Source organism: Bos taurus, chromosome 3, assembly GCF_002263795.3.
Source record: "Bos taurus isolate L1 Dominette 01449 registration number 42190680 breed Hereford chromosome 3, ARS-UCD2.0, whole genome shotgun sequence".
Classification (NCBI taxonomy): domain Eukaryota; kingdom Metazoa; phylum Chordata; class Mammalia; order Artiodactyla; family Bovidae; genus Bos; species Bos taurus.
Window position 1 is genome coordinate 2131192 of NC_037330.1, and position 16079 is coordinate 2147270.

A 16079-nucleotide genomic window follows, 5' to 3' on the forward strand; every position below is an offset into this window, starting at 1 on the left:
CACTCCAATGTTCTTGCCTTGAAAATCCCATGGACAGTGGAACCTGGTGGGCTATGGTTCATGGGATTGCAAAAGAGTTGGACACAACTTAAGAACTAAGAAACAACTGCATTTTGAACTCTTTTGTTGACTATGAGGGCTATTCCATTTCTTCTAAGGGATAGATATAATGGTCATCTGAATTAAATTTGCCCATTCTTGTCCATTTTAATTCACTGATTCCTAAGATGTCAATGTTCAATCTTGCCATTTCCTGTTTGACCATGTCCAGTTTATCTTGATTCAGGACCTAACATTTCAGGTTCCTATGTCATATTGTTCTTTACAGCACTGGACTTTACTTTCACCACCAGACACATCAACAACTGAGCGTCATTCGTGCTTTGGTCTGGTCTTGTCATTCTTACTGGAGCTATTGGTAATTGCTCTCTGCTCTTTCCCAGTAGCATATTGGATATCTTCCAACCTGGACAATTCATCTTCTGATGTCATATCTTTTTGCTTTTTCATACCGTCCATGGAGATCTCCAGATAAGAATACCGCCATTTTCTTCTCCAGTGGACCATGTTTTGTCAGAACTCTTCATGTTTTGGCTGGCCCTGCACGACAAGGTCATAGCTTCACTGAGTTTTGTAAATCTCTTCACCATGACAAAGTTGTGATCTGTGAAGGGGACATTATATACAAACCTGTATTATGTGCTTAGTCACTCAGTTGTGTCTGATTGACACAACCCCATGGATTGTAGCCCACCAAGCTCCTCTGTCCAGGGGGATTCTCCAGGCAAGAATACTGGAATGGGTTGCCATGCCCTTCTCCAGGGGATCTTCCCAGCCTAGGGATTGAACCCTGGTCTCCTGCACTGCAGGTGGATTCTTTGCTGTCTGAGGCACCAGGGAAGTTTTTATTTGTATCTCATTTATATTTATTGTGTTTTACATATTTAGGTGTATATGTATATACTATATATATACATATATGTACATACACTAGCTTTCTTTGTATCACAGTAAGCTGAACATAAGATTAACATGTTCCCATTGTGCAGAGAAATTCATCACTTTGTAGGTTTGTCTGTCCAGAGTCTTGGTTTTTCTTTATAACCCAAAGAGAAACATACTAGCAGAATGGTTAAAAACTTAAGTTTTGTGGTCAGGCAACTCTGATTCTAAAGCTGACTCTGCTCCTTACTAAAAGCCTCAGTTTTCCTATCAGTAATAAAATGGAGATAGTAAAAAATGAAGATCATGGCATCTGGTCCCATCACTTTATGGGAAATAGATGGGGAAACAGTGCAGACTTTATATTTTTGGGCTCCAAAATCACTGCAGATGGTGATTGCAGCCATGAAATTAAAAGATGCTTACTCCTTGGAAGGAAAGTTATGACCAACCTAGATAGCATATTGAAAAGCAGAGACATTCCTTTGCCAACAAAGGTCCGTCTAGTCAAGGCTATGGTTTTTCCAGTGGTCATGTATGGATGCGAGAGTTGGACTGTGAAGAAAGCTGAGCACCAAAGAATTGAAGCTTTTGCACTGTGGTGCTGGAGAAGACTCTTGTGAGTCCCTTGGACTGCAAGGAGATCCAACCAGTCCATTCTGAAGGAGATCAGTCCTGGGTGTTCTTTGGAAGGAATGATGCTAAAGCTGAAACTCCAGTACTTTGGCCACCTCATGCAAAGAGTTGACTCATTGGAAAAGACTCTGATGCTGGGAGGGATTGGGGGCAGGAGGAGAAGGGGACGACAGAGGATGAGATGGCTGGATGGCATCACTGACTCGATGGATGTGAGTTTGAGTGAACTCCAGTAGATGGTGATGGACAGGAAGGCCTGGTGTGCTGCAATTCATGGGGTCGCAAAGAGTCGGACACGACTGAGTGACTGAACTGAACTGAACTGAAATGAATACTTGTCTATTGAATTGTTGAGAAGACAATGAAATATTCATGTGAAGTGTCTAGCACAGGGCCTGACATCTCAGTCATTATTAACATTATTATTTTAACATATCTGTTTCTTTTCTTTTAGGTAACTTGTTCTATTATTTTGTAATTTATTTTCCATTTGTCTCATTTGTTCTTTTTTCTTGACTTTTTCTTTTTTCCTCACTTTTCTGACCCTTTTTTTGCCACATAAGCAAAAATTTAAAAATATAACATTTTATGTCTTCTATTACATTTTGGGTAAATAGATTTGCATTATTGTTTCAATGATTACAGTCGAGGCTACAATATACATTCTTGGCTTGCTACAGTCTACCTTGCTGTTGCTGTGCTGCTAAGTCGTTTCAGTTGTGTCTGACTCTGTGCGACCCCATAGACGGCAGCTCACTAGGCTCCCCTGTCCCTGGGATTCTCCAGGCAAGAGCACTGGAGTGGGTTGCCCTTTCCTACTCCAATGCATGAAAGTGAAAAGTGAAAGTGAAGTCGCTCAGTTGTGTCCGACTCTAGTGACCCCCTGGACTGCAGCCTACCAGGCTCCTCCGTCCGTGGGATTTTCTAGGCAAAAGTACTGGAGTGGGGTGCTTAAATTGGTCTATTTCACTTTCCAAACAATGCAAGAGTTTAAGCCATTTATTTCCCTCTCATTTTGTGTTGCTGTTGTCATATATCTTATTTCTACCCATGTTGTAAATACCATAAGATAGTCATCTGTCCCAGGACGATGAAGGTTATGGTTTGAAAATCATTGTTTCACATATCTCCATTCTAATAATAATAATAATTTGTCAAGTTGTTAAGATCATTAAAATTATTTCAATTGGTTTGGAAAATTAAGTCTACCTTTGCCTTCTTGAGAATCTTGTAGATGTAATCATTCAAGTTTTAAATCTGTAAACTCCATCATTCCTGGTTTCAGGACCAAAACTCACCAAGGAGTGAGGTTTCTTATTAGCCTCATTCAGATGCCAGCTGACGTGTTCTAGTCTTAATCTTGCTTGTATAGACCTAAGACCTGATGTACTTTGTTGTGTGCCTTTGGAATCTATAAACTATAGAATTTGCATTTGTTTACTCTCATCTCTCTTCCTTCAAATTAACCCCTCTCCTCGGGTGGTTCTAGCCATAAAGACTAGGTATCTGCCTCAGTTTACTGACTAGCACATTATTCATCTACTGTTAGGAATGAACACTGTGTTTGACTTCAACCTACCTAGTCAGAGACTTAATATCCTGCCTACATTTTGTGAGATGGCATCTCTGGGGAAAATTACTTGTTAGCTCTATAAGCCAACTAGTGGCTGTGATTCTTTTTTTTTTTTTTTTAATTTGTGTTTTATATTTACTAGCAAATTAACTTCAAAATACAAAAATAGCAAACACTATTATATAGGGCCTTTTTTTTTTGGTTTTATTTAACTTGCAAATAAATTGGATTCTTTTAAAAATAAACAGGTTGATACTTATGACATTCTTATGACAGTGCTCTCACCAGTCTGACTTTGAATTTCATTTGACACTAGAAGTCACTTCTTTGAAAAGATAGTCCTCCAATTGGGGCAATTTTTTTTTTTTATTTTGTACCCTTTGTCCTGGTCAATTTTGGCTTCTCTTCTTTATCTTCACTAGACAATATAGCTGAAGTTTTAGCACTTTTCAAACCAGAGCCTTAGAAGTGAAGACTAAACTGAACATTCTGTGAAGTAGTAGTTCTCAAAGTCTAGTCCCCTTGACTCTTGCAGGTCCCTGAGATTCTATGAAAGTCTATGGGGAGAAACTTCATAATTATATCAAATTTATTTGTCTTTTTCACTGTACTGACATTTGCACTGTTGGGACAAAAGCAATGATGAGTAAAAGGGGGTATCTCAGGAAAAAAATCAAAGCAGTGGCACCAAACCATACTTGCAGCCATTGCACTCTTCCTTGCCACACATTTACAGTTAAAAAAGAGGCCAGTTTCACCTAACAACATCCCTGATGAATTATGAATTTTATTAAATCTCAACCCTTGAGTGTTTGTAACATTTCATGTAATAGAGTGGGAAATACTTAAAGCATTTCTGATGCATTAACATATGATGATTGTCTCTGGGGAAGTAAAAGCATCCAATTGTTTAAGTTGTGAGCTGAACAACTGACTTTTCCCGTGAAACATCATTTTTATTTGAAAGAATAATTCAGACTTAAATTTAGGTTGTTTTGACTTGGGTATTTGGCAGACATTTTCTAAAAAACAAAAACAAAAAATGGATGAAGCAAGTCCATCTCTTAAAGGAAAGCAACTGACAGCATTTGCTGTTAATAAAATTAGAGCATTCAAGCAAAGATATGAAAATTGGAAAATTTGTATTTGCAACTATAAGCTTGCTGCTGCTGCTGCTGCTAAGTCGCTTCAGTCGTGTCCGACTCTGTGTGACCCCAGAGATGGCAGACCACCAGGTTCCCCCATCCCTGGGATTCTCCAGGCAAGAACAGTGGAGTGGGTTGCCATTTCCTTAGCTTCCTAATACTTAAAGTCTTTTCTGATGAGAAATGTGATTCTTTGATATTGTATAATAATATAATGTCAACATTTGGAGAAGCTGCACAATTCTGGAAAACAATATTTTTGAAATAACCAATGTATGACACTACAGGATCATGAATGATTAAAAGATGTGTCCAGAGTGCAAGATAGACCAAAAGATTTTAGTGTAGTGAGACTACATACAGTTCACTGAGGTAGTTTCAGATTTTACACTGCAGAAAATCTATAAGAAGCTACCACTTGTAGAGTTTTGCTTTGATATCCAGGAGGAATAGCCTCAATTATTTGGAAAGCCTAGTAAAATACGCTTTCTTTTCCCAACTATATCTGAATTAAGCTGTATTTCCTTTATAAACTACAATGAAATAACAGAACAGATTGAATACAGAAACAGATATTAGAATCTAGCTGTCTTCTGTCAAGTCAGACATTGAAAAACTTTGCAAAGTGAAAAATTAATGCCATTCTTTACACTAAAATTTCTTTCTTCTGAAAAAGATAGTTATTTTTCATTAAATACGTCTATGTTAACAGGCATTGGGTTTACTATTATCCTTCTCAAATAAACAGGTAAATATTTCTTAAATATCTCAGTTTCAATTTCTAATGAGGTAAATATCAATAGGTGTAACACATAAAGAATTCTTTTGGAGTCTTCAATAGTTTTAAGACATAAAGTGTGCTGAGAATCACTAACATTATTTAGAAGAAGAGTAAAAATATTGTCTTTTACTAGATGGCTAATGGTTCAGATTTTCACATCGTTCTAGATTATATACACAACTTACATTTTCCTTATGCATAAAATGGCTAAAGAATAATGTGTTTGGTAAAAGTATTACTCATTTGGGATAGCCTGTTAAGAATATGTTTAAATATTAAAAGCAAATAACTACACAACAAGACAACTCCAGGATAGGAAAAAAAGTAATCTCCTAAATTTATAAAAGTCAAATAGACATAGAATACTCATTATCAGATTCCCAAGGGCAGAAACTTGGACTGAAATGATTATAAAGAAGGAAATCCTAGGATGGAATGTCTTTAGTATATAAACAAGCCACTATTCTCACCTAAAAGAAATCTCAGATTAATAAAAATACTTTCACTGATCATAATTGTTGCAGAAATTGAGACTGAATTAAATAGTTTCTCACTGTAAATATTCATCCTGTAGGGTATTGAATCAGTTTGAATTTGTCAAATTGTTTGCAACTAAAGTGTAAAACTCTGGATTTCAAGTTATAGATTTATTAAAGTGAGTAGCAGCTATAACTGGAGCTTGAAGGGCCCCTTTTCCAGAGGTCCAGATGCCTTTGTCATTGTCCTTCCTGGTCATTGAGTAGTAAGTATAGACGTCAGGAAGCTTTTGTTCCTTCTTCAGTACTGTGAAACCATAAAATATTAACACATTTATGATACAACATTTAACATCTATACTTTAGAAGACAAGACATTCTTCATTATAAGTGGATGACATTCAGCAAGGTAGTAGGATACAGGGTTAAGATATAGAAATATGTTACATTTTTTTACACTAACCATGAAATATCAGAAAGGGAAAGTAAAAAAAAATCCATTTGAAAATTACATCCAAAAGAAAAAAACTACTTAGGAATAAACCTAACCAAGGAGTTGAAAGACTTGAGAACTATGAAACACTGATAAAGGAAATTGAATATGATTCAAAGAAATGGAAAGATATCCCATGCTCTTGAATTGAGCAATTAATATCATTAAAATGGGTATACTACCCAAAGCAATCTATAGATTTAATTCGATCTTTATCAAATTACCCATGACATTTTCACAGAACTCAAAGAAATAATCCTAAAATTTACACGGAACAACAAAAGATCCATAATTGCCAAAGCAAACATGAGGGAAAAGAATAAGCTTGGAGGCATAATCCTCCCAGACTTCAGTCAATACTACAAAGCTGCAGTAATCCAAACACTGGTTTTGGAACAGAAACAGACACATAGATCAAAGGAACGGAATAGAGAGCCAAGAAATAAACCCACACAACTTTAGTCAATTAATCTTCAGTAAAGAAGGCAAGAGTATAAAATAAGAGAAGACAGTCTCTTTAGCAAGTAGTGTTGGGAAAATTGAGCACCTGCATGGAAATCAATGAACTTAGACCCTCCCTCATGCCATACACAAAAACTCAAAATGGGTTAAAGACTTCAATATGACATGATACCATATTCCTAGAAGAGAACACAAGCAAAACATTCTCTGACATAAATTGCACTAATGATTCCATAAGTCAGTCTCCTAAGACAATAGAAATAAAAGAAAAAATAAACAAATGAGACCTAATCAAACTTATAAGCTTTTGCAAAGCAAAGGAAACCATAAATAAAATAAAAAGACAACCCAAAGAATGGGAAAAAATATTTGCAAACAATGCAAACAAGGGATTAATTTCCAAAATATAAAAACAGCTCATAAACTCAATAATAAAAAAGCAAACAACCTAATCAAAAATGGGCAGAAGATCTAAAGAAACATTTCTCCAAAGAAGACATACAGATGGTCAATAGGCACATGAAAAGATGCTCAACATCAATAATTATTAGTTAGTTAGTTCGGTCACTCAGTCGTGTCCGACTCTTTGCGACCCCATGAATCGCAGCACACCAGGCCTCCCTGTCCATCACCAACTCCTGGAGTTCACCCAGACTCACGTCCATCGAGTCAGTGATGCCATCCAGCCATCTCATCCTCTGTTGTCCCCTTCTCCTCCTGCCCCCAATCCCTCCCAGCATCAGAGTCTTTTCCAATGAGTCAACTCTTCCCATGAGGTGGCCAAAGTACTGGAGTTTCAGCCTTAGCATCATTCCTTCCAAAGAAATCCCAGGGCTGATCTTCAGAATGGACTGGTTGGATCTCCTTGCAGTCCAAGGGACTCACAAGAGTCTTCTCCAACACCACAGTGCAAAAGCATCAATTCTTCGGTGCTCAGCGTTCTTCACAGTCCAACTCTCACATCCATACATGACCACAGGAAAAACCATAGCTTTGACTAGACGGATCTTTGTTGGTAAAGTAATGTCTCTGCTTTTGAATGTGCTATCTAGGTTGGTCATAACTTTCCTTCCAAGGAGTAAGCATCTTAATTTTATGGCTGCAGTCACCATCTGCAGTGACTTTGGAGCCCAGAAAAATAAAGTCTGACACTGTTTCCACTGTTTCCCCATCTATTTCCCATGAAGTGGTGGGACTGGATGCCATGATCTTCGTTTTCTGAATGTTGAGCTTTAAGGCAACTGTTTCACTCTCCGCTTTCACTTTCATCAAGAGGCTTTTTAGTTCCTCTTCACTTTCTGCCATAAGGGTGGTATCATCTGCATATCTGAGGTTATTGATATTTCTCCCGGCAATCTTGATTCCAGCTTGTGCTTCTTCCAGCCCAGCGTTTCTCATGATGTACTCTGCATATAAGTTAAATAAGCAGGGTGACAATATACAGCCTTGACGAACTCCTTTTCCTATTTGGAACCAGTCTGTTGTTCCATGTCCAGTTCTAACTGTTGCTTCCTGACCTGCATACAAATTTCTCAAGAGGCATATCAGGTGGTCTGGTATTCCCATCTCTTGAAGAATTTTCCACAGTTTCTTGTGATCCACACAGTCAAAGGATTGGCATAGTCAATAAGGCGAAATAGATGTTTTTCTGGAACTCTCTTGCTTTCTCCACGATCCAGTGGATGTTGGCAATTTGATCTCTGGTTCCTCTGCCTTTTCTAAAACCAGCTTGAACATCAGGAAGTTCACGGTTCACATATTGCTGAAGCCTGGCTTGGAGAATTTTGAGCATTACTTTACTAGCATGTGAGATGAGTGTAATTGTGCGATAGTTTGAGCATTCTTTCGCCTTGCCTTTCTTTGGGATTGGAATGAAAACTGACCTTTTCCAGTCCTGTGGCCACTGCTGAGTTTTCCAAATTTGCTGGCATATTGAGTGCAGCACTTTCACAGCATCATCTTTCAGTATTTGAAATAGCTCAAGTGGAATTCCATCACCTCGAGTAGCTTTGTTTGTAGTGGTGCTTGCTAAGGCCCACTTGACTTCACATTCCAGGATGTCTGGCTCTAGGTCAGTGATCACACCATCATGATTATCTGAGTCGTGAAGATCATTTTTGTACAGTTCTTCTGTGTATTCTTGCCACGTCTTCTTTGTATCTTCTGCTTCTGTTAGGTCCATACCATTTCTGTTCTTTATCGAGCCCATCTTTGCATGAAAGTTTCCCTTGGTATCTCTAATTTTCTTGAAGAGATCTCTAGTCTTTCCCATTCTGTTGTTTTCCTCTATTTCTTTGCATTGATCGCTGAAGAAGGCTTTCTTATCTCTTCTTGCTATTCTTTGGAACTCTGCATTCAGATGTTTATATATTTCCTTTTCTCCTTTGCTTGTCACTTCTCTTCTTTTCACAACTATTTGTAAGGCCTCCCCAGACAGCTATTTTGCTTTTTTGCATTTCTTTTCCATGGGAATGGTCTTGATCCCTGTCTCCTGTACAGTGTCACGAACCTCATTCCATAGTTCATCAGGCACTCTATCTATCAGATCTAGTCCCTTAAATCTATTTCTCACTTCCGGCTGTATAATCATAAGGGATTTGATTTAGGTCATACCTGAATGGTCTAGTGGTTTTCCCTACTTTCTTTAATTTCAGTCTGAATTTGGCAATAAGGAGTTCATGGTCTGAGCCACAGTCAGCTCCCGGTCTTGTTTTTGCTGACTGTATAGAGCTTCTCCATTTTTGGCTGCAAAGAATATAATCAAGCTGGTTTCTGTGTTGACCATCTGGTGATGTCCATGTATAGAGTCTTCTCTTGTGTTGTTGGAAGAAGGTGTTTGTTATGACTAGTGCATTTTCTTGGCAAAACTCTATTAGTCTTTGCCCTGCTTCATTCTGTATTCCAAGGCCAAATTTGCCTGTTACTCCAGGTGTTTCTTGACTTCCTACTTTTGCATTCCAGTCCCCTATAATGAAAAGGACATCTTTTTTGGGTGTTAGTTCTAAGAGGTCTTGTAGGTCTTCATAGACCCGTTCAACTTCAGCGTCTTGAGCGTTACTGGTTGGGGCATAGACTTGGATTAGTGTGATATCGAATGGTTTGCCTTGGAAACGAACAGAGATCATTCTGTCATTTTTGAGATTGCATCCAAATACTGCATTTCGGACTCTTTTGTTGACCATGATGGCTACTCCATTTCTTCTAAGGGATTCCTGCCCGCAGTAGTAGATATAATGGTCATCTGAGTTAAATTCACCCATTCCAGTCCATTTTAGTTCGCTGATTCCTAGAATGTCAACATTCACTCTTGCCATCTCTTGTTTGACCACTTCCAATTTGCCTTGATTCATGGACCTGACATTCCAGGTTCCTATGCAATATTGCTCTTTACAGCATCGGACCTTGCTTCTATCACCAGTCACATCCACAGCGATAATTATTAAAGAATTACAAATGGAAACTACAACCAAGTATCACCTCAGACCAGTCAGAAGAGGCATCCTCAAAAAGTCTACAAATAATAAATATTAGTAGGAATGTAAATTAGTGTAGCCACTATGGAAAATAGCATGGAGTTCCTTAAAAAACTAAAAATAGAACTACCATATGACCCAGCAATCCCACTCCTGGGCATACATTTGAAGAAATCCATAATTCAAAAAGACACATGCACCCCCAATGTTCACTGCAACATTGTTTACAATAGCCAAGACATGGAAGCTACCTAAATGTTCACTGACAGATGAATGGATAAAGAAAATGTGGTCCATATTACACAATGGAATATTACTCAGCCATTAAAAGGATGAACTAACTCCATTTGCTGAAATATAGAAGGACCTAGGTTGGAGAAGGAAATGGCAACCCACTCCAGTGTTCTTACCTTAAGAATCCCGGGGATGGGGGAACCTGGTGGGCTGCCATCTACGGGGTTGCACAGAGTTGGACATGACTGAAGTGACTTAGCAGCAGCAGTAGCAGCAGCAGAAGGACCTAGAGATTGTCATATTGAGTGAAATAAATCAGACAAAGACAAATATCATATGGTATCACTTATATGTAAAATCTTAAAAAAAATGATACAAATGAACTTATTTACAAAATTTTTGTGGTTCAGTTGCTCAGTCATGTCTGACTCTTTGTGACACCATGGACTGCAGCTTCCTTGTCCTTCAGTATCTCCCAGAGTTTGCTCAAATACATGTTCATTGAGTCGGTGATGCTATCTAACCATCTCATCCCCTGCTCCCTCTTCTCCTTCAGCCTTCAATCTTTTCCAGCATCAGGATCTTTTCCAATGAGTCAACTTTTCGCATCAGATGGACAAAGTATTGGAGCTTCAGCTTCACTATTGGTTCTTCCAACGAATATTCAGGATTGATATTCTTTAGGATTGACTGGTTTGATCTTGGGGTCTAAGGGGCTCTCAAGAGTCTTCTCCAACCTCACAGTTTAAAAGCATCAGTTTTTCAATGCTCAGCCTTCTTTATGGTCCAACTCTCACATCCATACATGATTACTGGAAAAACTTTAGCTTTGACTATATGGACCTTTGTCAGCAAAGTAATATCTCTGCTTTTCAATATACTGTCTAGGTTGGTCATCTCATTTCTTCCCCGGAGCAAGTGTCTTTTAATTTCATGGCTGCAGTCACCATCTTCAGTGATTTTGGAGCCCCCAAAATAAAGTATCTCACTGTTTCCAATGTTTTCCCGTCTATTTGCCATGAAATAATGGGACCAGATGCTATGAACTTAGTTTTTTGAATGTTGAATTTTAGGCCAGCTTTTTCACTCTCCTCTTTCACTTCACAAAAGGCTCTTTAGTTCCTCTTCACTTTCTGCATATGAGTGCTGTCATCTGCATATCTGAAATTATTCATATTTATCCTGGAAATCTTGATTCCAGCTTGTGCTTCATTCAGTCCAGCATTTTACATGGTGTACTCTGCATAGAAGTCAAATAAGCAGACAATATACAGAATTAATGTACTCCTTTCCTAATTTTGAAACAGTCTGTTGTTCCATGTCCAGTTTTAACTGTTGCCTCTTGACCTGCATACAGGATTCTCAGGTGGTATGGTTTTCCCATCTCTTTGAGAATTTTCCACAGTTTGTTGTGATTCCCACAGTAAGAGCCTTTAGTGTAGTCAATGAAGCAGTGGTAGAAGTTTTTCTGGAATTTCCTTGCTTTCTCTATGATCCAATGAATGTTGGCAATTTGATCTCTGATTCCTCCACCTTTTCTAAGTCCAGCTTGAAGTTCTCGGTTTACATACTGTTGAAGTCTAGCTTGGAGAAATTTGAATATTACTTTGATAGCATGTGACATGAGTGTAACTGTGTGGTAGTTTGAACATTCTTTGGCATTGCCTTTCTTTGGGATTGGAATGAAAACTGACCTTTTCCAGTCCTGTGGTCACTGCTGAGTTTTCCAAATTTGCTATCATATTGAGTGCATCACTTTCAGAGCATCATCTTTTAGGATTTGAAATAGCTTAACTGGAATTCCATCACCTCCACTAACTTTGTTCGTAGTCATGCTTCCTAAGGCCCACTTGACTTCCCATTCCAGGATGTCTGGCTCTAGGTGAGTGATCACACCATCGTGGTTATCTGGATTCTGAAGATGTTTTTGTATACTTTTTCTGTGTTCTTGCATATCTTCTGCTTTTGTTAAGTCCATACCATTTCTACCCTTTGTTATGCCCACTTTTGCATGAAATATTCCCTTGGTATCTCTAATTTTCTTGAAGAGATCTCTAGTCTTCCTGTTCTGTTGTTTTCCTTTATTTCTTTGGATTGATCACTTAGGAAGGCTTTCTTATCCCTTGCTATTCTTTGGAGCTCTGCATTCAAATGGGTATATCTTTCCTTTTCTCCTTTGCCTTTCACTTCTCTTCTTTTATCAGCTATTTGTAAGTCCTCTTCAGACAACTCTTTGCCTTTTTGCATTTCTTCTTCTTGGGGATGGTCTTGATCACTGCCTGCTGTTCAATGTCACAAACCTCAGTCCATATTTCTTCAGACACTCTGTCTATCAGATCTAGTCCCTTGAATCTATTTGGCACTTGCACTGTATTATAGTAAGAGATTTGATTTAGGTCATAACTGAACGGTGTAGAGCTTTTCCCTACTTTCTTCAATTTAAGTCTGAATTTGGCAATAAGGAGTTCATGATCTGAGCCACAGTCAGCTCCCGGACTTGTTTTTGCTGACTGTGTAGAGCTTCTCCGTCTTTGGCTGCAAAGAATATAATCAATCTGATTTCAGTGTCGACCATCTGGTGATGTCCATGTGTAGAGTCTTCTCTCGTGCTGTTAGAAGAGGGTGGTTTTTTTTTTTTTTTTATGACCAGTGCATTCTTTTGGCAAAACTCCATTAGTCTTTGCCCTACTCATTTTGTACTCCAAAGCAAAATTTGCTTGTTACTCTCGGTATCTCTTGACTTCCTACTTTTGCATTCCAAGCTATATGATGAAAAAGACTTCTTTTTTGGTATTAGTTCTAGAAGGTCTTGTAAGTCTTCATAGAACCATTCAACTTCAGCTTCTTTGGCATTAGTGGTTGGGACATAGACTTGGATTACTCTGATACTGAATGGTTGGTTTGGAAATGAACAGAGATCATTCTGTCATTGTTGAGATTGCCCCCAAGTACTGCATTTTAAACTCTTTCGTTGAGTATGAGGGCTACTCCATTTCTTCTAAGGGATTTCTGCCCACAGTAGTAGATATGATGGTCTTCTGAATTAAATTTGTCCATTCCAGTCCATTTTAGTTCACTGATTCTTAAAATATTGATGTTCACTCTTGCCATCTCCTGTTGAACCACTTCCAATTTACCTTGATCCATGGACCTAACCTTCCAGTTTCCTATGTTATATTGTTCTTTGCAACATTCACCTTACTTCCACCACCAGATACATCCACAAATGGGTATCGTTTTCACTTTGCCTCAGCTTCTTCCTTCTTTCTGGAGATATTTCTCTGCTCTTCTCCAGTAGCATTTTGGACACCTACTGGCCTGGGGAGTTCATCTTTCAGTGTCATATCTTTTTGCCCTTTCATATTATCCATGGGGTTCTCAAAGCAAGAATACTGAAATGGTTTGATATTCCCTCTTCCAGCGGACCACATTTTGTCAAAATTCTCCACCATGACCTGTCTGTCTTGGTGACCTTACAAGGCATGGATACTTTAGAGGAAGAGAGGAATATAGTTGATGAGTACTCATACTTAACCTTTGAAAAAATGAAAACTGGTTAAGAATTTATTGCAATCCTGTTATAAGAAAGAAGTGTTTTCAAGATTTTGTAGATACAAAGCCTTTTTTTTTTTTTTTTTTGGTCTTTGTGAACTGCACAAAAAAATCAAAACCCCTATGTTTCATTTATTGCAAACATTTTTGGAGAGATCTGTCCAGTTTTCAGCAACTTTCTTAACTGCTCCCTCTTAATTTATCGTAGGTGTGTGGCTCCCAGCAGTTGTTTGTGTATAAAATAGTAACTCTGCCCTTAGCCTTTGCTTGCTTGATTTTGGTGTGAGAATTTGACTCAGGTTGACCTAGTTCATTCACTGGAGACTTAGATCAAGGGTTGAGGAACACATTCCTCTCATGGACCTGTTAACTCAAGCTGGGTAGCTATGGGCAGTCATATTGTGCATTGCAGGCTGTGAGCAGAGAAGAGAATGGTGAAGGAGTGGAGAGAGCAGAGAAAGAGTCAGTGGTCAGAGCAGAGACCTGGGAGAGAGAGGCTCCTGTCAGAGTTATGAGCAATTTTCTAGTTTCTGGAGCTAGTTCTTCTTGAAGTCAGGCTGTGTGTCTGTTCTGTGTTAGGTAGTTCTTCACATTTATCAAAATGTCCTCTTTTTTGCTTAATTTAACCATGTATTATAGAGGACCTGAAAAATGTGGCATTCACGAGTGGCTTAACTGTACAATAAACCTTAAATTAGTTCTTATTCCAAAGGTTTCAGTATTAACCAGGTGTAAACTATTACGGTTCTTCTGATGTTGGTATGGCTACATCACTATGTGCTGTGTGACAAGTTTTCTTTCTTTCTTTCTCTTTTTAAAAACTTTTACTTTTCTCTCTTTTCCTCAGAAACTTTGCTTAGCCTTCATTCTGACATTGGTCACTTTTGTTGTTGTTCAGTTGTGCAGTTGTGACTACGGCACGCCAGGCCTCCCTGTCCATCACCATCTCCTGGAGCTTGCTCAAACTCACGTCCATCAAGTCGGTGATGCCATCCAACCATATCATCCTCTGGCATCCCCTTCTCCTCCTGTCTTCAATCTTTCCCAGCAGGGTCTTCTCCAATGATTCAGTTCTTAGCATCAGGAGGCCAAAGTATTGGAGCTTCAGCTTCAGAATCAGTCCTTCCAGTGAATATTCAGGACTGATTTCCTATCACTTACATATTACATTCTCTTCAGTTGTTCTGAGACAATTAAAAACCTGTTTCCTTTGGCACCAATGCAGTCATGAACACAAACAAATTTGGTCACTGGTCATCCAGATCATCCCAAATATGCTTATATTAATTTTTAAAAGAGTAACTTGTAAATTCTTTTGGAGAAACAGCATACATTCTTTGAGAGAAGCACTGACTAATGGACTGTGTGGCAATAACTTCTTTTGATATGTCCTCAGGCAAGGACTGTCCTCAGCATTGCTCTTTGATCACAATAAAACCAGGTCATTACCACAAGCAAGGCCAGAGGTATCAATGCTCTTGACCTCTAGACCCTGGCTCCTAACTTGACTTCTGTGCCTCTGACTTTGCCCTTAATAGAGGTCCTCTTTGCACAAAGGCCCATTGTTCTCAGCAGTCCTCCTATACGTCACCCCCCAACTTGAGGTGCGAAAGCCTGGTGTTGGATAGTAGAGCACCATTATCACCTGGTAGATCTCCAGAAGTTACCCATGATGAGCTAGTCAAGTCCAGGCAGGAAGGCTTAGCCCAAGAACCACTGGATTGGTTTCCAGCTCCTGACTTTAGTTCATTCATACAAAAAGTGAGGCCAACAATACTTATTAGGCATAAATAGGCATTCTTTGGAATTTATGAAGCTTGTTTACTTAAATAAAGTCCATGAAATCAGCTGTCACTAGTAAGGATTTTATTGGACACACCTACAGGGATATTTGCTTTACTAGAGTATTGCTTTAGTCATGCTATTGTGTTGGGTCATCCACTGGGACTCTCTTAAAGGTCTGCTTTTGCATTGAACTGAACAAAATGAAAAAGGCAGAGGTTCATAATCTGGAGAATGAGTTTGTAATATTTCATCATCTCAGAAAGTTCTAAATCTGCTCTCTCTTGTTCCAGTTTTTGCCAGTATGTTTTGTTGTTACACATCTGTGCTAGATTTGCCTTGAAAGATCAAATTAGATGATAGTAACAGGGTGCCTTTTCTTAATCTTAATTTTCAAATACAGCTACAAATGACACCTTGTAATCTTGTAAAACTGCCGCTGTGAAATCCTGCCAACCAGTTGAAGTGGTGTGCTCATTTTAGCAATGGAAACAAGTTTCCAGAAAGACGGCTATAACAATGGTTCTACC